Here is a 14,988-nt window from a genome sequence, read left to right as displayed (position 1 = left end):
CACTCTGATGCAGTATTGCAGATTCCATTGCAGTGGGTGTCTGTCTTGAGCTGATTCCCCCCTAGTGTAAAGCAGACACACCAAGCTTCTCACCAGCTCCTTTACTTGGATGCACTATGGCCAAGGTGGTTCACTATCTGCCAGATAGCACTTTTTCAAGATGGCATTTGCAGGGTGAGACCCAGGGTCCTGTTAAGAATGTGACTGTCTGCTTCTAGCAGGATCATCCACAGGACCATGCAGACGGGCAATCAGCTGGCTTTGCTATTGCCTCTGCTGAGTTCCAGTTACCGCACTCTCGTCCCAGACATCGCTGTACAAGGGTTGCGGATCATGATGAAGCAAAAAGATTTCCTCCCACAGGTCACCAATTTATACAAATTTTAAACCCAGGTCCGTGGTGTGGCCTGGGTTTAAAGCCTTTGTGGGGTCTGGAGAATGCATGATTGGGGCCCCTTGTCATTTCATGTCACTTGCCTTGCACTAGCATATTTGTGTGTAACCGCATTCCTATTGCAGGTTAGGAGCTAGAACGGATATGGATTATCAACCATGATGCTGGCTTGCCCTTTATACCTGTGCATCCAAAAAGTGGTTTCCTTTCCAAGGAACGGTTGCTGCAGAGTCATTTGCAGGAGGAATAAATGATACCCAGGTTAAACCGTCTCATTCAGAAGAACGATTAGTTCTGGCAACATTTAGGCCTTCATGAGTAACCTAGTACATGGGCCAAATTTTCTTCACTTCCTGAGTTACCAATACCAGGGGTACTGGTATCTCCTGGGGTAGTGAAAAGCTTCCAAATCAAAAGGGGAGCAAAGCCATCTATGCTACGAAGTATAGAACGCTGAGAAATCGGGGGAAATACCATTTTGGAGTCAACCCAACAAAGAGACCAGGGTGGTTTCCTGATTCTTAATATCCCACACTGGACCACACACCATTAATATTAATATAAGAAACGTATCAAGGTACTAATCTGCGATCTAAAGCTACTCCCTCCTCAGAAAGAGAAAGGGAAGGAAGAGTATATATTCAATTTGCACAGTGAAAAAAGAAATATAAGTTTGAAATTCGGAGGATCTACTCAGTGATTACTGAAAAGTAGAAACATATCATTGAGAATATCACTGAAGAAATAACTCTTAAATGAAAAAAGTGACCCCAAATGAAATGTTGTCCTGAAGAAGGTGGCCCCATATCTATTGGTTCCAACCACCGAAATGCGTCAACGCCTATAATATATCGGAAATCCATAAAAGCCGAGGAAGTGTGAGATACACAGAAATTCTTGTACTAAGCATCCCTTGTAAAAAGATATACAGGGCTTTTGGCCGAGTCCAGTAGCTAGTTTGTATATTGGAACTGTATTTATATAATGTGGGGTGACTTTAATGTTGTTTTTATGATTATGTCACATGTTTTCTTCCTTTTTTTAAAAGTGTTTATGTATTGGTGTACGATAACATAAAGTGCAATGTATAAATTGTGTTAAAAGGTTTTAAATGCATTGTTTATATGTACTTTTGTGGGAACATTACCTTATATTTTAAAAAAGTGAAGATAAAAAGTGATTTTATACTAATAAAATATTTTTTGTAAGTGCCTACATTTTAGTTTGAGAATATATTTGGGATTGAGGTTGGATGAATATAAGGTATGAAGGTGTGATTGACAAAGACTGTGAATGAACGGATGATGTAAAGGGACACATAGTTGATCTCCAGGGAAATTTCCATTGGCTTAAGTAGTGAAACGCTAGCCTATTATGCGTTAGGTTAGGCACTGAGGGTTCAATAAGATATTAAGAATTGCCCTGGGAATCTGTAATTTTGACTCTGAAGCCCCTGGTAATTTTTCATTTGGGCAGGAGTTTCCTCTGAGAATTCGGCAGCTTTCAGCAGCATAAATCTCTGGGTGAATGTTAATATAGCTGTGGTGTTACTGCATGTTCAAATTGGGGGTCTCTAGTTTGCACAGTTAGGTACTTGTGACAAATAGGGACCCTCTCCTCTAGTCAGGATAAGAGGATTATACTCCTAAAATAACCCCTGCTCACCACCTTGGTTGCTTTTCATGAGCAGCAAGGCTTTATCTCAGAGGCGTTGTAAGTTAAGCATTTGTGACCAGTCTAGCAAATCCAGCGTACCGCGTTGGTACGGGCCCACTCAAATGTCGACAGACTCAGTCACAGTACCTTTTACTTGAGGCGGCCTACACGGATGTGCGAGCCAGTTCCGGTGTTCGTTGTGGTGCAGAAAGGAAGCATTGCAGGGCGCGTTGTCCCTCGATGAGGTGCAGGCAGAGGCCCGTTGACAGAGTCGGTGGATCCAAGGCGTGCGTTGCAGGAGAGACGGTGCTTCGAGGTGGTGCTTGCAGATTGCGGTGCAGCAACAGAGCCGGAGTTCGGGAGCTGGCCTCGATCAGTCCGGACAGCGGTGCGAATCGGGCGGTGCTTCGCAAAGCGTGCGAGGCGGTGCCCAACTCCGGCGCGTTCACAGGACTCGCAGTCAGCAGCAGTGACCACGTCGGTCAGACCAGTACGAGTCGGTGTAGCGATGCGTTGCACGTCACGGTGTCCACCAGTCGCGGTGCAGGCAACGGCTCGGTAACAGCATCAGGACGGAGTCGGTGAGCTCAGAGCTTATTTTGGTTATGTTTATTTCAGGGGATATTTTGATTCAAGATACGACTTTTGACAGCAGCTTTTTTGGACTTGACAATGGATTAATGATTTGAATGACCCATATTTACATAGACTCTTCTTGGAATTATAGAGTGAGTAAAATTTACTTTAGATATATTTGTACACTGTGGGCCCGCGAGGGATGCAGGAACAAGGATGGGTTCATATGATTTCAGATTCCTTTCCTGTTGTATATACTGAGGAGGGACTTGTTTATCAAGGATACAACCTTATCTTTGGTAAAGTAAAATTTTAAATACGTTTTAATTCTATTTTTTGGGGGCTTTGGGTCCAGTAATGCTTCTTAGAGACACCTCGGGTAGCACTGTTTATTTTGGTGTTTTTTTCTTTTTTCATTTTAATACGATCACTTATGGACTATCAGCCACATGCATCAAGCTGTTTTGCATTCGCAAACGGTGCGATTCGCAAAAATCAGCTGTTAGCGAATGCAAAATGCTTTTTTGGGATGCATCATTATTTTTGTATTTTTTCGCAATTTAAGAAGTCGCAATTTTAGCGAATTCTTAAATTGCGATAGCATTTAAGAAGTGGCAAAAATTGCGACTTCTTAAATGCTATGCATGATTTTTTTAAAATAGCGAATTCGCAATTTATAAGGAAAAAATTACCATGAAGTAAACCTTCATGGTAATTTGCGAAAAGTTTCAAAAGTGCAAATAAATGCATTTTTGAAACTGATATTTTACACACACACCTGCCCTTGGGACATGTGTGTGAGTAAAATGTACTTACATGACATTTCAGGGGTGCAGGGGGGGTCCTTTGGACCCCCCCTGCATAACTCACCTTTGGACCCCCCCTGCACCCTTGAAATTGCATTCTCATTTTGCGATTCCTTAATTGCGAATTCGCAAAATGATAATGCCTTCCCATTGATTCCTATGGGCCTCTAGGCTCATAGGAATCAATGTAATGCGATTCCTTAATTGCGATTCGCAATTAAGGAATCGCAAATAAAGAATATTAAGAAATCGCAAAAATCTTTGCTATTTCTTGATGCATAGGATTTTGCAATTCCTAAATTGCGATTCCTTAATTATCGCAATTTAGGAATCGCAAAATCCTACAATGATACATGTACCTGTAAGTCTTTCCACTCAGAGGGTGACTTGATTAAGTGTAAATTTTCCAGACTTTGAATAGTCATTTATATGGTTTGCTATGTTGCTAATATATCTTCTTGGCTTGCAGCCCTGAAGAAGTCGGTATGGCATGATATTAATGCCTGACGAAACACGCGTTGGCTGCTATAAGTATTGTATACTGATTGGAAGGAATCTTAATAAATTGGATTTGTGAACTACGACGAACCTTGGTGTCTTAGCTGAAGTGGCCAAGGAACATTATTTTGACATTATTGATTACAATTTGGATTGCCTGACACTGGACTACTTGAATCACTGGAGATTTGGAGTGATACTGTTTATGACACATTACTATGAAGTTGGAGAGCTCAGCAAGGAATTATTAAGCTCAGAGCTTGCATTGTTCGAGGCGGACGTTGCTTGATGCGGTGCCTAAAGGACACTGGGCCGGTCGTGAGAGTTGGTCACAGCTCCCTGCCTCTGTAGCCACTGAAACAGCGTTTCCAGCAGCAATTCACAAAAGGCTGGTGAAGTCCACTGGTCCTGGGACTCAGGTTAGGGGGCAAGCTTTCTTCCAAGCCCTTGGAGATCTTTTGCACAAGCTGAAAGTAAAGTCCACAAAGTTGTTTCTCCTTTCTTTGGCAGTCAGGCAACCCCTGCAGGCCAATCCCACAAGCAGCACTTCAGCTTGGGAATAGTCTCTCCTTAGTTTCTTCAGGTTCCTCTCCTCACCAGGGGTTTCGTCTTGTAAGTCCAGAAGTGATCTAATTTCTTGGGATTAGGGTCCCAATACTTTTACCCCAAAATCCTTTGTTCTCTGAGGGGAGAGGGGCATGTGCCCAGTCCAAACCAGTTCTGAAGCACTCTGTTTACCAGACTTCTCATTTCCTTTCACAGTGCATGGCAGGAACATCAGATGCCCCACAGGAGGTGGAGCCAGCATTGTGGAAGGCAAGTACAGCCCTGGAGCACTTTGTTGACAGTCTTCCTTCTCTTCTTTCAGTGTGCAGGTCAGAGACATCAGACGCACCGCAGGGGGTGGAGCCAGCACTGTGGGGGGCGGGCACAGTCCTATTCATGTCCCAGGTGCAACTCCTCCCTCCTATCTAGATGCATATACCTCTATTCACCACTGGGCTGACTCATTCTGTCTCCTGGAATCCCCCAGCCCTGTCACTCAAACTCCAGACAAGGAATGCACAACCTAGCAGAGGCCGGCTTGAAAGGTTTAGGTAAGCAAATACCTACTTTCTTAAAGTGGTATTTGCAAACACAGAATGTTAAAACCCAATTTACTAAAAGATGTATTTTATCATTCTGAGTCCAGGCATACTAAACTCGAAGTTCTACAATGTTCTCTGAGTCAGTTAGGATTATAAAATATAATAATTCTAACAGCCCATTCTGGCCTATGGAGAACAGGTAGCCTTGCAATAGTGAAAAACGAAAATGGCTGTAATTCACTATTAGGACATGCCACACACATCAGGGCTTGTCCTACCTCATACTTACAATGCACCCTGCCCTTGGGTCTACCATAGGGGTGTCTGATATGAAGAAAAGGGAAGGTTCAGGGACTGGCAACTGGGTGCACTTGCCCAGTCAGCATGACAGTACCAGACTGCACACAGGCTCTAAAATGGCAGACCTTAGACACATTTTACAAGGCAGCTTCTGCGGGTGGCACAACCAGTGCTGCAAGCCCATTAGCAGCATTTGGATTTACATGCCCTGGGCACACTCAGTGCACTGTACTAGGGTCTGACAGGTAAACCAAATAGTCAATCATGGAGTCACCAATTAATACATTCATTTTACATATGCACTTTAGCACTGATCAGCAGTGGTAAAGTGCCCAGAGTCATAAAATAGACAACAACAGGCCAGAAAAAATATAGGAGGGAGGCAAAAAGTTCAAGGATGACCCTGCAAAAAGGGCCAAGTCCAACACTGCAGATCTTATAATTCTGATTGAACTGTTATCAACCCCATTGGAATTAAGAGGCCACCCAAAATAAGGGCCCTAGAGTCGAAGTGTGGAATAAACTGTAAAGAGGAGAGTGAGCTTTGATAATATTATTATTATAGTATAATTAAGAAATGAAACATTTTATTATGTTGCTAACATGACATGAATATTTACAGTGATATGATGTCAGCTTAGCAGTTTGAAGTTCATGCCACTGAAGCACTTGACCATATTGAGAGTGTCCCACACAGAGAGCAGTAAAACATATTACTCATGCTGCAAAAGTGAGGACAGTTTCGTGAAAATTTGTCAGTTATGATTTGACTGATAGGAGAGGCTGAAAGAAATGATGGGGCCAGGACAGAAGTAATATGTCACTCAATGGGGAAAGCTTCGTATAGTGGGTCTTCCATAACACAGGTTCAGCAGAAACGAGTTGGCCACTGAATCACCTTTCTACTGTGATGTAGTGGCACATCTATATTATTATCCATACTGTACTGATTCACTCCCTTGTTCTCCTGTGACACTGAAAGTTGATAAGCAGGACCCTATCTCTTTACACCTACACTGAATTAGTGGTGGCCCATAATGGTATTTAGTATTGAGGTGGGTACACACATGCACACGTTCTCCACCCATCTACTCATAAAAGAACACATACTCTTATCCATCCACATGCACACTTCCTCACACACATCCATTCACAAATATGCACACATAAACTCACCTTTCACAAGTGCATATGCATGCACTCACCCATTCATAGGACACACATGCAGATACACATTCATTCATACACACACCCAACTTTAACCAAGCATTTATTGCACCTGAGCGGCGGATGAAGCTGAAAGGACTCAGTGGTTGCTGGATGCTTCAGGGAGGGGAAGGGACTCACGGAAGATCCTGCAGCCTCGTTTCATTGGCTGACATTGTCATGTGTCTGCCAATGAGAGGAAGACCTTTCATAACTGGTTAAATATTGTGGTGGGGTCATTGAGACGTGCTGACTCCACCTCACTCTGTGGCGAGGATTCACAAATAGTAATCTCAAAGCACTACAGGGTTTAAACTTGAAACACCCAAGTCTGAGTCTATCAGTGACACAGATCAGAATGATGGAGAGAAACTCAGAAATATTTGCAATGCCGGAAAAGGTCACAGTCCTCAGGGCTATGAAATCATCAGCCTGGCATAGCTTGGCTCAGGCTGCCAGACACATGTGCATTGGCACTTGTAAAATGTCTCACTGCCTGGGCTTGACATTGTGAGTTTCTGTCAGGATGACTTTTGCTCATCCTGACAGATACTCATCATGCTTTGGGAAAGAGAGCAGAGGGCAGAGCCCCAGCACCCTCAGTGAGAGCCTGCTCCTATATGGAATATTTCTAACCATTGAAAATTACTTCAAAATGCTATGTCATGTTGAAATGCCCACCATGTCACTTTTTGACCACTTTGTAGAATCAGAGACACTGTAAGCATACAGATTAGCAAAAACAAAAGTAACATTGATAAAACACAGTCCCTCATAGCAAACTTTGTGCTTCGAGAATAAATTGTGAGGACAGAAAACTTTAGGATGTATCATGGTGTGTGTAGGAGCGAGATGTAGAGGGGAGTAGGACACTGCAAAAAGGCGAAGGGAGGTGCCAAGCACTGGACACCACTTCCGGTCTGGGAAGGGGGACAGGGCAGTACAAGGAGGTAAGGGAAGGAGCAGGAGGTGCCTGTGAGAACAGGAACGAGAAAAGTAAATAAAGGATACAACGATCCCTGTCTGTATCCTGGTGTACACCTTGGGGCCAGGGCAAATGCAGGACAGAACATCTGGTAACACATCAGTAACGAAACAGAGCCAGGAGCCCACCCTTGTCAGACTGCCAAGAAAAACGGAGACGTTGGGAGCCTAACCCAGTCGCAGGAAGAAGTACAGATCCAGGAGCCCACCATGGTCAGCTTGCCAGGAAAGAGGAAGAAAAAGGATACAACGTTGGGAGCCCACCCCGGTGGCACCACGTGAAGAAGGCGGTAAGAAAACCACTGCAACCGCCCACTACCAAGCGGTGCACACCATTGAGACCTCAGCCACCCGTCGCGTAAGCAGAAACTCCGAGCCTCCAGTGGATATTTCCAACTGAAATCTTGTGAGACCATCTTAGTGTCAGGCAGGCCAACCAATAGCAAGGGCAGAAGTATCGTCAGCCATCTTAGATTCAAGCAACATAGGAAACACTGAATCTCGCTCTCCCGAGACCTTGGCAGCCATCTTCAAGTTAGGCAGAAGACCCAATCAGCAACAAAGTAGAACCCGGTGGCCATTTTTGAAGTCAGGGAATAGAGTGGGAAGCACACCAAATGGCAAAAAAAACAACAACAATAAAACGATATAGATAAAATAACAAATTGAAAAAATAAATAAATGCAAGCCTAAGAAGGAGGAGCAGACCTGCGCAGCTCACACCATGACGGAGGAGGGAAATGAAAACACCACCACAAATGCAATCTTCTGCAGATCAGTGCCTTTAAGTCTCTCGAACTTCCAGACAACAGGCATTTGCTGGGAGAGATGGATCAGACAATTTGAACGCTATTTGCATGCCACTTGCAAAGACAACACAGACCAACAAAGCATAGACCTGTTTTTAAACTTTGTGTGCGATGAGGTTGAAGACCTGCTTGTAACATTCCCTCCAGAATAAATAGCAATATATAAAGGCCTGATTAAGTGTCTCACTGACAATTTTGAACCTCAGAGATACATAGACTTCAAGTGATATACATTCAACACAACATGCCAACTGGCAGCGGAGTCCCCTGAGGACTTTGCATCCAGACTGGGCAAACAGGTCGCATACTATGAATTCGATAAATTAGCCAACGGGCAAGCAATAAGACTGCACATCATAGAAGGCTCCCGAATTCTAAATTAACCTTACGAACTCGAATTCTAAATTAATCTTACGCACTGGAGAAAATATTGCAACTAACCCGTGCAGAGGCAAGAGCAATAGCACATGCCACACACAAATAGAAAATGGGAGAGAGCGGACAGTGGAACAAGCAAATCGCATGGCTGGGAAATGCCAGAATACGTGACAAAGCAGAAACAAGACAGATCATGCTATCATTGTGGACTCAAATTCCCACATGTTGGTGCCTGCCCTGCCAAGGGTCACAAGTGCTGGAAATGCAACAGGGAAAATAACTTTGTCAGTGCCAGCAAAACAACGAACAACAACAAGCAGATCCGTACTGCTCATGGACACACAAAACCGCAATCCTTCAGCTGACTCAGACGGATCAAATGCACATGAGGCCACAGAATGGTGATTTTCTACGTACCAACACAGGGTCGCACACCCAAGCACATCCGACTAATCGACAAACAACAGATAAAGAAAATAGCGACGTGGGCATAGAGGTTGGCATAAAGGGAATTGCCTTCACCTGCAGCACAAGGAAGATAATGAAACCTCGCCGAAAACCAGTACCAGTACTGACGGAGTCCCTGTAAAGCCTAAGTAGGTTGAGTTGCAGGCCCTGAGCTGTGACGAAGTAAGTGGGGAAAATGGGGGGATACTCTTGCCAACACCCTGAGTTTGGAGATTCTCCTTGTGACTTTGGAATGGTCCTGCCTCACTCTCTCCTTCTCCTTTTTTAACTCCACCAGAGTGTGACAGAAAGCCGGACCCCCTCCGGGGACTCATGGAGTTTAACTCTTGCATTACGAGAGTAAGATGTGAATGATTCCCATGTCTTCTTCAGCACTACTGCCACTGAGTGTATTTAAATAAGTTTTCGCTATTTGAATCTATAGCACGGTACCGCATATTACCATTACGACAAATCTGAATCACGCGCTGACACGTATCATAGTACACCTTCGCTTTTATTCCCGCTACCACACAGGCACGACGGTATGAAGTCACAAAAAATGTAATGGTGCCTTACCTGCTGCTAATTCATTTAGTGTATGTGTGTCTTCTTGTTTGTTTGTTTGTTTTTTACCCCCACAGGTACAAAACTAGAGGAATCCATCCTCCTACATATATCGAACCTTAGTGAGTGTGTCACTTAGGAACTTTAACACATTTTGTAAACCCCAGTTTTAACTCACCATTCACATATAGGTCCTGATGGAAGCCAGAATTAACACAAGACCTGGCTGAAACATGTTGACAACACTAGATGTGGGAGTTCATAGTCATCTCCACACACATCCGCAGCCTTGCTTTTAACACTACCAAGGGCCTTCTATTAAATTACCCTTGTGGACATTGGGACCCTTAGGACAGTTTTTAAACCTTCACTCTTAACACCGTCATTGCACACTCACCTAACACAATCCACTCCGCTGTAAACAGACATTGCAGCACACCCGAGGCAGACTCGGTGCCCTGGGTGGGGCCCGATGATGAAGCATGCCGGGTGAGGACCTTCATAAAAAAACAAATTTGTTTTTTTCTGACACACACAACCTGAGTTCCGAATCAATAGCTAGCTCTTTTTTGATTTCTACGTATAACAGGGGGAAGTGAAGTAGCCTATTTCCTATTCCTCTCTCTCCTATGTATACAAATCATAGAGGTAGGCAACCACACCACACACTAGACAATGGTGCCATGTGCAATATCATGTGACTGTCAGAATTTGAAAAGAGGAGACACAAGCCACCAATATCACTGTCCACTCTTGATGTCGTCACATGGGGCTCAAGGAAACTGGTGGTAAACATGGGAAGTTTTGTAGAGACACAAACATACAAAGAAAGTTTGATAAAAGAAGAATTGCATGTCCTGCGCGGAAACTTCCAGCACTGTCTACTAAGCAACATCACAGCGCAAGTGATGGGTCTTCTCGCCATGACATATCACATGTCAGAGCATCACAACATTCTGAGAGAACACCTGGTGACAGTACAAGGTCTAGGGAAACTGAAAGACACACAAATAACACTGCACATCAACGAAGCAGGCAAGCCAGTGGCTCAGCATCACAGAAGAGTGCCTGTACACCTGCAACCACAAGTAGAAGAAGAGATAAAGATCCTACTGGCGTAAGACATCATAGAGCCGGCAGATGGACCAACTCCATGGGTATCTCCAATAGTAGACATAACTAAAAAGATCATATCAAAAATTTGCATCTGCATCGACATGTGCATCCCAAACATGGCAATTGAGAGGGACAGACACCCAGGGCTTCACTCAAACAACATGATCAGCTGTCTCACTGGAGCATGCAGATTGTCAAAGCTGAACCTATGCAAAGGATACCATCAATTGGAGCTTGATCTGCAATCACGATACATCACGACATTCTCCACTCACATGGGTCTTTTTCGCAACAGGAGACTCAGGTTCAGAATATCATCCGCAGCGGAATTCTTCTAATAGACAATGAGACAGGTGACAAGTGCTGCAAAGAACAGCCTAAATTACAGCAATGATGTCCTGGCATTCAGACACTCAAATGAGGAGCATGACAAGCCCCTGCAAGAAGTCTTCAGCCAGCTGGAACACGCCTGCCTGACCCTGAACGAGGTCAAATGTGAGCTGGGAAAGGGAGAGCTTGTGTTCTTTGGACACATATTTTCAAAGAAAGGAATGAGGCCAGGTCCTAGCAAAGTGGAAATGATGCAAAAAGCAAGACCTACAGCAGATGTAGCAGAAGTGAGGTCATTTCCTGGGCTGGCGAGCTACAGCGCTCGCTACGTCAAGGACTTTCCCACAGTGAGCACCACACTTCGGGAACTAACAAAGCAGGGCCTACAATTTCTCTGGACTACTAAATGTGACAAAGCGTTTGAAGCCATCCGACACGCAGTCACAGCAGTGGACCACCTCACCTACTTTAACCCTTCACTACGCACAAGCTCACTGTTGACGCCAGCTCAGTTAGGCTAGGAGCCATTCTTGCAAAACACATGCCAGGAAGAGGCTCACCGAGGCAAATTGTTGCATATGGAATCAAGAGCATATCAGAAATAGAAAGTGCATACTCGCACCCATAGAAGGAAAGTGTAGCAGTAGTATGGGTTTGTGAGCACTTCCACCTGTTCATATATGGGAAACCATTTACACTTGTGACTGACCACCAGGCACTAGAAACAATAAGGTAAGGAAACCACAATGCAAAAATTCCACCACGCATTGAGAGGTGGGGGATAAGCCTCATGGACTATGACTTCAAGGTAATACGTAAACCAGGAAAGGAGCACAACCCCGCTGACTACATGTCATGGCATCCATTACCACCAGCACCAGAGATCCCATCTATAGTGGAGGAGTACCTAAAATTTGTGTTACAACAAAACACCCCTGCTCCAATAACAATTGAGGAACTGCAGCAAGAGACAAAAGATGATGCCCTACAATAAGTAGTCAAAACAACAACACAACAACAGGGGTGGAGACTTGTAAACTATACCAGCCCAATGGGCAAAGGAGTAAGAAGGGAGGAAATACTAGCATTCAAACAAATACAAGAGGAGCTTTCAGAAACAGCAAAAGGGGTTCTACTTTGAGGAACAAGGATAATAATACTAAAAAGGCTATGTCGGGAGACGGTGAATCTAGCAAATGAGTCCAACAGGAGCATAGTTGTAGTATTCCATGACATGTTATGTTAGAATGTATGATGTCAGTAATGAGGTCAGTGGAATCTCTGTGGGGTTCGAGTATGTAGAGCTGGGCTGCTGTTGGAAGAAGACGTGCTTCTTCCCGTGGGTGTTAAGCTGTTTTGTCTCCTAATAAATATACAAGCTGGAACCCAACTATCTTCGTGTGTTGATTCACAACACAATTACTGGCGACGATCGGGATCAGCAATTCTAGGAAAAAGGAAACCAGAATTACGGCGGAACAGCGTTCACATGAAGCTGCCACCTTCATAAGAATTTGACGACTTTTTACCGCATTGGGTAACGTACTGCCACTCGAAAAAAAAAAAAAATTCTTGTTCTTAGCCTGCTCAGCGGAGTTTTAAAACGTATTACTCATACTTTTCACCCGCTTACCTGTTTGCCGTTGAGCCATTCAAATAGACTAAGCGTTCCAAAGCGGCTCGAGGACTCGAGGAGCTCATCATTGTCTGTCGCTCGCTTCTCCTTGCCGCTGTGACAAGACGCTAGGCATTGTGGGCCTTAACCTTCAACCCAGTGATGCGCTGACGTCACAGACGTGCCGCCATTTTGAAAATCTACAAAAATCATCGAGGTAAACAGGAAATTCACCGGTCATCACAGGTTTTTACCTCTATAAGTAATTTATTCACAATTCGAGTGGGCAGTTACTCAACAGCGATTTAAAGGTACACTTATCGTTTTTCTTACATACTTAAGGAATTCAATTTATAAATTTCAAATTTAGGAACAGAAATGTCGAACATTGCTGCCCCACCTCATTTCCTACAAACAGCAGGAGATCCTAACATCGAATGGGACTTATGGTTTCCCATGTTTATGGCATATGTAGATGTCCTGGAAAAGGAAGGGTGTTCTGCTAAACGCAAATTAGCCCTTTTGCGACATTGTTTGGGAGGGGCAGGAATCAAAGAATTTGACAATTCTTCCTCCAATTGAAGATGCTGGTGACATTGATGTTTTTGAAAAAGCAACTAGACAAATGAAAATCCGTTTTGGCAGGAAAATAAACACTGTCATGGAGAGGTTTAAGTTTTACTCTCGCATTCAAAAACAAGATGAGTCCATAGAAGACTATGTTTCGGCACTACGCTCATTAGCCTGCTATTGCTCATTCGAAACAATTTCCTATGAACAGGTTCTTAGAGACCAGATCATGATGCGAACAAAGAGCAAGAAAATTCAGGAGAGACTTTGGCTTGGAACAGAAACCACTCTTAATGCTGTCATTAACATAGCCAAGGGTATAGAACAGTCAGAGTTGTTTGTATCAGAAATTAGAGGCTCTAATACCAAACACTCAGTTCCCGAACCTGAAGTCTCCTTGGTTAAAAACCAATCTAACCCTAATTTTTCTTCCAGAAATGTTTTGAGAAAAGATAGCGAAAAAAATCCAATGAAGTCAAAACCTACTCAGATAACAGATTTGGCCAAAGGAAAATTATTTCATGCTATCGTTGTGGCAGTCCCAACCATGTTGGCAATTATAAAGGTTGCCCTGCCTGGGACAGAGTTTGTGTGAAATGTAAACGTAAAGGTCATTTTGGCAATGTTTGTCGTTCAACACAAAGAGTGAATTATATTTCACAAGAGGAAGAGGAAGTTCTCAATAGCTTTAATTGCATCCTTTCTGTGGATGAGGTTGAACTGTATGAATTTCCCTCTTATCCCATTCTGGTTGATGGCATGTCCATTGAGCTAATGATGGACTCGTGTTCACGATATTCCATCATTAGGTTAGATTTGTTTAAAAGTTTCTGGGACAATAGGGAACTTTGTGTTCCAGACATTCATCCTGGAGGTTACTCAGGCAAAAAGATAGAATTGGAAGGGTACTTCTGGGCCAAACTTCAAGTGAAAGATCGTGTCACCAATGGGAAGGTATATGTAGCCACTAAAGGGGTAGCTATTTTAGGATGGCCACACCAACGTGAATTAGGCATCAAACTAGATCCTAATGCCAATCCCCCTGTGTGTTTCATAGAGCCTGAGGTGAACTTACTCTCCAATATGAAAGATTCTTGTTTCATTAGCAATATAAAAAATAAATTTCCAAATGTTTTTAAAGATACTCTTGGCAAGTACACAGATTTCAAACATAAGATTATACTCAATGAGAATGCGGTGCCAGTTAGACACAGGGTAAGGAATGTCCCGTTAGCTTACAGAGATAAGCTCAAAGGGATTTTGGATGATCTAGTTTTAAAGCATATCATCGAACCTATTGAGTCTTCCCCTTGGGTTTCTCCCGTGGTTTTGTCCCTCAAGAGTTCTGGGGATCTCCGTCTCTGTGTGGACCTTCGTAGTCTAAACCAGTGTCGTGTATTTCTATAGGTTCTGAATCAGTCCCCCTATTCCTGACCCTATTCTGGTTAAACTAACTATCAAGTTAACTAACAGTCAGCCCATGAGGCAAGAAAACCCCCATGATGCAGATACCGTTATCTGACGCAGTCACACTACGGCACAGGAACGTGTTATCTGATTAGGTCATAACGCTTGAGATCTAATTAGACAAGCGACATTCCTCCAGCCCCTGATAAGGCATACGACGTTCTCATAACAAATCAAACCT

The sequence above is a fragment of the Lissotriton helveticus genome, chromosome 5_1, assembly GCF_964261635.1.
Source record: "Lissotriton helveticus chromosome 5_1, aLisHel1.1, whole genome shotgun sequence".
Taxonomy (NCBI): Eukaryota; Metazoa; Chordata; class Amphibia; order Caudata; family Salamandridae; genus Lissotriton; species Lissotriton helveticus.
Note: the sequence above shows the minus strand (reverse complement) of the source record.